Consider the following 10,086-nt stretch of genomic DNA (forward strand, 5'->3'; position numbering starts at 1 on the left):
CCCCCCAATCCTTCTGCTTCTTACCTGTCTTTTCTTCCCTCTTAGAGCTTTTTAAACACACTCCTCCACCAGACCCAGCTAAAAGAACACGGGTGCTAATCTCAATAAACAGTTCATTAACAATCAGAGGAGACAGTCTGTCAAAGCCTGGTTCCATTATTCGGTCCCTGAGATAAGAGTTTGACACAATAATTGTGTTAGCTCAGACAGCTCCCCAGAAGCTCATCATGGAGACAAACCCCGCTTCAGGGGAAAGGGCAAATGTATGACAGCATTGAGGTCTGGAAGAGACAAAATAGCAATAATTTTGTTCTTCTATTGTTCTTGTTACCACCCCTCCTACTCGATAACTTAAAATATTCACACAGCTCTTTTTAGTAAGAATGCCCCTCACCCCTGTTCAAGCCATTATTGAATGCATGTACAGTTCACTCGTTCTGAAAACAAATTTTCCAAACCATGGGTTGTGGGGAAAATTCAAAAGGAGCACTGGAGGGCTAGGAAAAAATCTTATTGTTAATGTAATTGTTTAAATTATGATTGATTTAATATCAAAAGAAAACAGATAATTTGATTTCTATTGTTCCTTTTCTTAAGTTTTCGCTGACAGCATCTCATTTTTCCCAGGGTAAGGGCAATTGAGAAGTGACTGTAAATACTGACTGCAAGCAGTTATACTAATCAGCCTTTAAATGTTGGCTGCAGCTCAGTCCCTCCACTACCAGGGAGAGTGTTCTGTGTGCTCCTCCTATAATTACGGCCAATTCTCACTCCTCTGCCCGAGAGGAGCTGAACTGCTCCTGCCGGGGAAAGGTAATTAGCAATTTCCAGCCTAGGGACAGTCAAACGGAGATGGATGAACTCAAAAGCCTTGAATATCCACAGCACTAAATACTGCTGTTCTACTCCTTGAGCATCCACGGCTCTAAATGTTGCTGGTTTAATCCCTGCCGAGGGTCTGCTACCACCTCTCTGGCACCGAGCATTCCTAGAGTGGGTTCCCTAGCCAGCCTCCTAATATCCTCAGATGGGGAACTTAGTGCTGTGAAGTGTTGGACATCTCTGCACAAGAGCTGAGGAGTATCAGCTCACCCGGGTGAGAGTGTTACCCCTTTGCAAGCACTGTAGAGCTGGAGCCTTAGGTCATGTGTCCTGAGACCTATGATCATATCTCCTTGGTAGCACATGCTGATTCAGAGGAGAAGGATGGCTGTTGTCTCTGATTGAGCTCTTTTGAGAATGCAGTCATCAATGTATTGTTCCTCTCCAATAGCTACTGGATTTTGTTCCTTTAAATCTGGGCAGGGACTGGTGTGTGTTCTGATCAAATTTCTTCAGGATAACCCTGTCTCCTTTTCCTCTGTATTCACAAGTACCCCCAAAATCCCACGTGCCTCTGCCTGTTTCACAAGGAACTCAGATTTGCTTCCTGAGCTCTGAAAAGGCACGTCTCAAAATATCTTACAGACTAATCTTTCATTCACCTGAAGGCCATATAACAAGGCAGACTGCCTTGAGCATTCACTTTCATCCATGAGCGTTGCTCTCAAGGTGTTCAGCAGTCTAACGGCATCCACTTAATTTGTAAGCTTCATTCGAGGCACGCCTGCAGGTCCTGTAATTGCACTGTGATGGAAAAGTTTTTGCTTACATCTGGAATCACTGTTCTTGACATCTCGGATGGGGGTGAGGGGAAACCTTCATAAAGAGAAAAGGACAATGAAGCAAGGCATTAAGACAGCTAGTCAGTCAGTGAGTCACAGCTACTAAACATTTGGCACCAGCCACAAAGCAGCTAAATGTAACCAGCTCTAAAAGGCCCACAGGATGTCTCTTGCTCATTTGCTCACACACACAGACACACACAGTGTTTAGACAAGCAATTCCCTGTTCTGCATGCTTATAGCACTAATTTTGTAAGCAGCTTGGGTACAGCGTTTAATTTCCACAGGAAAAATTATTTTGCTTTCCTTCAGCTGGTTTTCCAACACCCTGATGGAGGATTCTGATGGTGTCTTAGGATCTGATGTGCAGCCTGCTGAACCCAGTGTGAGTCTCTCTTTGATGTTCAGTCAAGACACCACAGATCAAGCCCATAGCAATCAGTTTGAGCCACATGTCCCAACTGCTTACAGGGTAGATGCTGACAGTGTAAAACAATAGCAGAAGAGGCATAAAAGGGGACCGACTATCTGTGTCCGACGCTGTGTGATGGCTGTAATGTCAGTTGTGGCCTCTAGGTGTATCATACGGTTACTGCTGGTGCAGCAACAGCTTTGAAGGGGAGAAGCTAAGAACTTGTACTCCCTAGAGAAGAAAGACAAGAGAGACAACAGGGTGCTGAAAAAGTAGTGTCAGGAGGACTGAAGATCAGCATTTGTGAAGGAAATTGAAGAGGAATGTGAAGAAGCTGCGAAGGAAGAAATTACTAGAAAAGGAAACCAGGTTTTCCCAGACACCCCCAGGGGTAAAATGCCAACAACAACAACTAACAGCAATATATTTTTTTAAAAAAGCATACAGCATGGTGCATAAATAAAAGCCAGGCTTCTAAAAATTCTTGCAGTGGTACTGTAATAATTATACAGTGTGGGTAGACACCTCAACCGGAGCAAAAATATTTCTGTAAGCCCCAGATCACACACTCAGACGGGGCAGTGCCCACTTGTGCCAGCTGTGAATTTGGTCTCTGTTTTTTTAAAAATTTCAAATCCTTTGAAGAGTCTTTTAAAGAGGAAGTTCCTCAGTCCCCTTTCTGTGAAATATGAAAGTATCATTGAGGAATTATTATTTCAAAACTCGATGAATAATCATCAAATTCACTTTACAATTCACACAATTCACACTATCAAATTCCAATGTTCTTTGTTGTGAACCTGAGAGCTTTTTGTCTGAAATGTGCTGCAGGTCGGAGAACAGGTTTTAAAAATCTAAATCTATTCCAAAACCACCATGAATGTTTTTCTGGGAAGGAAAGATTATATATTACACTTGGTTCCTCTCCAAGATTTGTATGTCTTACATGAATACTCCTCTGTCTCCTTCTGTGGTGACATATCTGAGATCAGTTATGCCAACAGTAAAGTCTGGAATTTTTATAGTCCAGCTCTTTACAAGCATTTTCATAGAAGAACTTATGAAGGCTGAGGCATAGGAAAAGTCCAATAATCCTGGCCTGTTATCTTCATCATCTCCAGCCCTGTGTCTTTTCCGATCTACCCTCTCCAAGTGAAAACACTGGCTCACGTAATACACATACTCCATTGTGGTGATTTAAATGACCATCTGTATGTTTATCTGAGGCCTCTGTGAACGGGCAGCCTTATTAGTGCTTGTGTCATGGACGCATGGGCCAACACAAATTCTGTTTGTGTAAGATAAATTCTCCTCTCCTGCCTTTATCTCCTTTGTTCAATCCTTCTGCACTCTCTGGTTTTTCTTTCTCCCCTGAGAGTTCATTCTTGTTAGAACTCACTTTCCTTATTTCTGAGGTTGGATCCTGACACCTTTACTTTCCTTTTGCTCTGCACATGCTTAGGGGAAATCTATCTGAAAAGACAGGCATTTTTAACTTGACTATGGCTTTCCTGCAGGAATGGTATTACTAAAATTAGTGGTACTAATGGAGAAAAAGGTGTTATTCAGGATGAGAGAGGGCAGCAGGAGTAGTTGCTAAGTAATAACCTTAAGCCATGGCTAAGGACCTGAAAGTTTTGACGGTTGTCTTTAGGTTTCTTTACTTTTTTTCAATGATAAGAAGCAGTGAATCTGTTTTATTTGTCAATAATTGATATCTTCCTCATGTCATCTCTAGAACTGCAGTGTCTGGATTATAAACAGTGAGGGAAGGCTCATGAATTATAAGCAAAATGTTTTAATTGGGTTGATCTTTTTTCATCTGGCTTTAGATTTTGAAAAACTTGTTTACAGGCAGCATGCTGAATCTGTCATGCTTAGTTGCACTGAGTAGCACTTGAGTGCACAAATACTCCTACTGGGTGATCTAAGTATTTAATAAATTCTGAGGAGCAGTGTTGTGCTTCACTGGCTGGGAAAGTGGGAAGTGGAGGGGTAATTGTATTAGTCAATATGAAGGAAGGTCACCTGCCAGTGTTTTAAATCAAGGCTTAAAGAGAGCAAACATTAGCCTTAATTCAGACAAGCGGTGGTTCAGGTGGGTTTTGTCTCTGCAAAGAAATTGCAAGAGTGATATGTTGGGTTTCCAACATAATGTTGCAGAATTTTCTACATCTGCTGCATTTAGTTCACTGCCTATTCTCAACACTGTCTGCAACCTGAATGCCCTACTGGATCCTTTCTGGCTTATTCCTCAACATTAATATCAGCTTCAATTGGAATTTTGAATGTGGGTAAGGGCACTGAAGAGGTACATGAGTGATGGCTGAAAATCACCGAGAGTCAAACATTTACTTACTCTTAAGTACTTTTGAAAACCTTCTGCAAAAATTGAGATAACAGAATTGAGTTTTCTCTTTTATCAAAGAGCATGTTCAGGAAGGGTAATGGGGCTGAGGAGGAATACATTTGCTTTCAACAATAACTAATTATCTATGACTGAATATACACATGCAGCACATATGTGGAAGGAGGCACAAGTGTAACAGTCATTTCCTTGGTAAAAATGCATTTGTAAAACTTAAAAAGGATTCCCCAGACTCTCAAAGGCCTTGTACCCTGTTGATAACTTTTTTCATCTGAAATTAGGTTTCAGTGTTCGGATTGCTTCAGTGTAGCTATGGGAAAATATAGCCCTGGTCCTAGGAATAGGAAGGAATGTCTATTTTTCATCCTCATTTAATTGAAAACTGACTGAAAACAATTGGCAGGAATCTAAATATTCGCATTTGGGTAGAGACCAAACACAGGAAATTTCAGGCCAAGGGAAGTTTTTTGGGAAGATTATGAGGAAGTGCATAAGAATAGCTTTTTTTTTTTTTTTTTTTTTTTTTTCTAAATGGTGTTTTATTAGAGGTGACTCAATGTATAAATCGTCCAACTGTTTTTTTCCTGGTGCTTGTTCTTCAAATCCTGCATTTATTACTTATTATAAAAGTAACAGACAGTGTAACTTTAAATAGAAACTACATTCCTGTCAGCTTATCCAAAGCCCAAATATGGGACAGAGTGTCAGAGAAAAATACTAACATGAGGGATTCAGGGACTTGACAACGGTACAGGCTCTTCTTCTGCCTGATAAACAACTTACACTGATTTGTGCTCCCTGAACTTGCCTCCCGGGACATAAAAGTCAGGGAGAAGTAACCCCTTGCTTGAGCAACAGCAGAGAGAGAGAAGTAAATCTAATGTAGGGTGAAGTGTGGGATATCTGCAAAGTGTAGGACAACAAGGTATTCATATCCCATTTATTTTGGTATATTGCCACCTTGTGCTGAGTTTGATAGAGGCACATGGCTTCACTGGCAGAAAGATTTGGCCATATGCTCTAAACTATTATAAGTCTTACACTGTGTAGCTGAGGAGTTCACACTACAAATGTAATCTAGTGTGGTTCAAACACTGAAGAACCACTCCATAAAAATGGCACTTCTTTGTTCTGCACATCTGTTTCTTGCATGTATCCTAATAATCAGATATACTTAAATAACATTTAAATGAAGGTTTTACTGTGATTTTCTTTTCTTCTTTTGTTTTTGTTTTTAAAACAAACAAACAAACAAACAAAACCAAAAACCCCACCACCACATCTGTGAGCCCTGCAAGGCCAATTCAGCTGTAGGAAAGGGACCTTGCTCTTCTTCAGCATGACTTTTAACTGCAGTATCATTTTTGCTCTCCTTTATTCCTGTGTGTGCAGTGAAGACACGGAGTCAGGAGGATATGCCTTGCATTGTGCAGGGCTGAAGAGAAGGGTAAATGTTGCAGCTGGGATCCTGGAAGCTGGTGTGAGCTGGTTTGGGCCCAGTTTGTTTCAGCATAGTGCCAAAAGTCCTTACTTCCCTACTAAAATCCTGCCATCTTCTGCTGCTCAGCAGTGCCAGAGACCAGCTATACCCTACATAGGACCGTCCCTCTAAGCACGTGCTGCTGGCAGGGAGAGCTTGCATTACACCAGTGCCACCTTTGTGTTAACAGTTCCTGCAGGGAAACAGCAGCAGCCCATCTGATGCAATGCTGGAGCTTTCTTTAGTGATAAAGATGAAAAACTAAAAGCCTCCAAGGAAGCATAGCAGTGCACAGAGCCCCACTGGAGTGCCATTGTGATGCTGCACCAACCTTCTCTTTGTTAGCAATCCCAGCTGGGCCCACATCTTCCCCACCCCTAGGGGATTTCTTCCTCACCCCTAGGGGATTCCTTCCTCACCTTCTCACCTTCTTCCTTCCTTACCCTCTGGGACCGGGATGCTTCCCTGCTTGCTCCCTTCTTGTTGAGGGGAGTCTTGCCTACTCCTGCTGGTGGGAGATACTGTCACACTCTTCAGAGTCATCTAGCCAGAAACCAGCTGTTCAGTTGACTCCCAGTGACCTTCCTTTACTTCCCTTTCTGTGGTCTGGATGTTTTTACCGAGAGGCTCGCACCACAACCAGCTTCCAATGTGCTGCTGTGATTTGAACTAGGGCAGCAGGAAAAAAATGACCATCCTGTGCCTGGTGGCTCACTGTGCTGAGCCACCACATCAGCTAGAGTCTAGCTCCTTATTACATCCAGATGCACAAACAGTTTTCCTGCCAAGAGTATGTTTGGTGCTTCATGAAACCCTATCACTGAAACGGATTAGTGTCAAGACTGCCAGAAGCAGCTTTCGGGAAATGCATCAGGAGCGAGGAAGCCTCTGTATGTATGATACGTCCACCTTGTGAGATGGGCTTGCTTCTGAAAACTGTCTTCCTACTCAGAGGTAATTAAAAACACAGAAGGCATAAAACAAAGGAAGAGAGGAAGGTTTGTCAAGTGAGTCCAGATTATAAATCAAAACTCCACAAGTCTGTGCCCTCTCTGTAGTCTTACATCCAGTCCCCTTCATTTCTGTTCTTGGTGCTCTACTGTGCAACTCCTTTCACTCTGGCTCCTCAGCTCTGGGCAGTTCCTTTTCTGCTAGAGCGGCATGAGGGTCCCATTTCACAGTCCATGGTGCTTCCCAGCTGTGCATCTCTCCGTGCTTCTCACTTCGCTGAGGAGGGCCTCATTTTCCACAAACCTTCATGCTTAGTGTATCTGTTATAGCTGCTGCTCAACTTAAAATTTAGAAAATGTTAATTGAATGTACAGGGTTAACCACCTGATGAAAAGACTTAACTGCACTTGTCTGAGCTAAATTGATAGGCATTTCAGCTCCGGATTTAAAGACTTTGGGACAGAATCTAAGGTTGTTCTGTTCTCTGCATAACGGGTAGTTACCATCCTTTGTGCAAAGCTTTGCACATGTGTAGCCCCAGGCTTTGTGTGTGTTTCACTGTGAATGAGAATCTGTGAAATATAACCATTATTTCTGAATTTGCTCATGCATCTGTAGTGATTTAACCACCAAAGTTATTTGGAGTTCAGACCTGGATCCAGATTTTGCTTGCAAATGGTTAATAGCAGAACCCGGAGTTCAGACACGAATATGACCAGTTTTCAGGATATTCAGAAAGGGAATCCGAATTTTGGAGATGAAAATTACTTCCATAACAGTTAAATCTAAGGCTTTCTAGGAACTAGTATGATATGTAAGAGCTTCCTTCTTGAGCAAAATAAGCTGTTCCTTCTTACTCAAGGCAAATGATCTCTTAAATCTGTAGACTGAGTTCAGTCTGGTTTCTGGCCACAAGGGGACAGAAGACAGTCAATGCCACAGTATTAACTATTTTTGGAAATTCCATGAAAAAACCCATATCCTAGTCAGTACAAATCAGATACAAAAATATATCTGCTGAAGTAGCACAGCAGAGATTAGAGAAATAAAGTACCTAAATATATTCCAGATGCAGCGTAGAAAAAAAAATCCATAAATATTAAAGTGTATGTAATTAAAAAACATACTTTAATTTAGGAGGTTGAAGCAATACATGAAGTGGCATATGGTGCCTGCCAGAAGCTTTAGCCCTGTAAAAGTACTTGGAGGAGAAGGCATGAAGCGGAAGACTTGATGTATCAGGGATAAACAATGTGATTTTAGGACCTCTTGCTTCATGTTCATAGATTCAGGTCCATAGTGCAGACTTAATGGCAGTCAGATACTACCCTCTGAGCATAAACATTTTCTTTTTAACATCTTGTAGCACCATTGCTTACATCTCTGAGTCAAGAGAAATGGTAGACCTCTGCCTCAGCTCTACAGGACCAGTGTTCCCATCACACTGCCTGGCTGGCACCTCTGCAGGCAAAGAGCTTCATCTAACCTGAAACACGTCAGGGCTCAGTCTCCTTCATCAGTCAAATTGTGCTGTTTTGACCTCCAAATGGTTACTCTGTGTAGTCACAGGAAAACTCACTTATAGGGATAGCTGATTTTGGGGTGATTGAATTCATCTGGGTATTTCTTTTCCCTTCTGAAGCTGATCACACAAAGATTATCTTCAGTGCTTCCTGCATCAGAGATATCACTGTAGATACTTCATTCAATTTTCAGTGACCTTTCCTTTATATTTTTTTCATGAAGTACCAGACTCATTCACAGGGCTATTAATTAGGACGGAATTCAGTCATTCTGGATAATTTTGGATTATTATCAACCTAAGGGTAGAATATGATATGGTGCAGGAACTTAAATTTATTTAGGTTCTTGGGAAAAATAAAGTGCTTTAATGGGGGGAGAAGTCAGCTGTAAACTAAAGGGAGTAAAAATTTACCTTTCTTGAAAAACTGTCTGAAATTTCGTGGCTTTCTCATGTCTTCATGCTGTGAGTAATGTAAGGAATGCTGCAGGCAGAATGTCTGCAAGCTCTGATATTAAAAATAAAAAAAAATTATACAAGCTAGTTGCAGTTTCCTCTGTCCACTTTTAGTTTGCTCATTCTCTTTTTTTTTTCTGCTTACAAGAAAGCAAATTCTGGAGATAGTTCCCACATGAAACACTCCCCCACATGGGTCTGTCAGAGCTGTCGAGTCACTGACATAACATCCCACTGCTCCTAAGAGATCCATGAGCACTCGCTGATATGCCTTTGCCAGGCTTCTCCTGTCTTATTAAAAAATATGGTTTTATTTAACTCCTCACAGAGCAAGAGCTGTCAGAGGAGAACTACAAAAGCTTGCAAAGCCCTTCCAGCTGACCAAGGGTGAATTTTTGAGCATCTCCTGCCATCTTGTGGGATTGAGAAGAACATTCACTTTGCTTATTAATATCTGAGATGTCAAAGCTTTGCTTGTCACCTCCACTGACTAGCGAACAAACGAAGCACTGAGCATGGTGGTGTACCCTCTTCTTCAGGAACTGTTTGGGACAAACGTGCTGACCTTAATGGGTCTGCCCTGAACCTTTCCCAGTATGCAGGTGGCTGGGCTGTAGATTCATTATCTAGTTATAATTAGAGGAAGGGATCAAAGTATGTAGGGACTTCTCTTGCTGTTGGTCATCTTGGGGGATGCCCCTGGTGCCAGATGAGGAAAATCTGCAACAGTATAGCCTCTGTATCCAGCAGATCTGCCAGAGAGGTCAGGTAACTGAGCATGGGGTTGGGAGCCAAGGACTCCTGCATGCAACCCCAGCTAACCCCGGCTAATCCCAGCTACGTCTGTGTGGGTGGCCTCGGACAAGGCTCTGAGCACAGAGAAAGAAGCCAATAATTTCTAAGTGATAATCCTGTGTTTGTCCTTTCTTAAAACTTCCCACTGCAACGAGCAACAGATTTGCTCTGTGTAAATAAAGCAAGAGCTACTACTGCCAGTACATGAACCACACTGTCCTACAGAGCTGGTTGGTTGTGCAATACTTAAAGTACGGCAAGGTTTGAATACCAGTGGCTGACCCAGGTGAATTCTCCCATGTTTTAACAGTGGGAGACGGAAAAAAGTCACTGTGGCTTAGTGTGACTCCTGAGTGAGTGGCAACAATACCTTCAATGTGACAAGTTTGTTTTCACACTCATGCATACCATCAGTCAGCCTGTTTGGTTTTTTTTTTT

The sequence above is a fragment of the Athene cunicularia genome (genome assembly GCF_003259725.1).
Source record: "Athene cunicularia isolate RWA chromosome 3 unlocalized genomic scaffold, athCun1 chr3_part1, whole genome shotgun sequence".
NCBI lineage: Eukaryota > Metazoa > Chordata > Aves > Strigiformes > Strigidae > Athene > Athene cunicularia.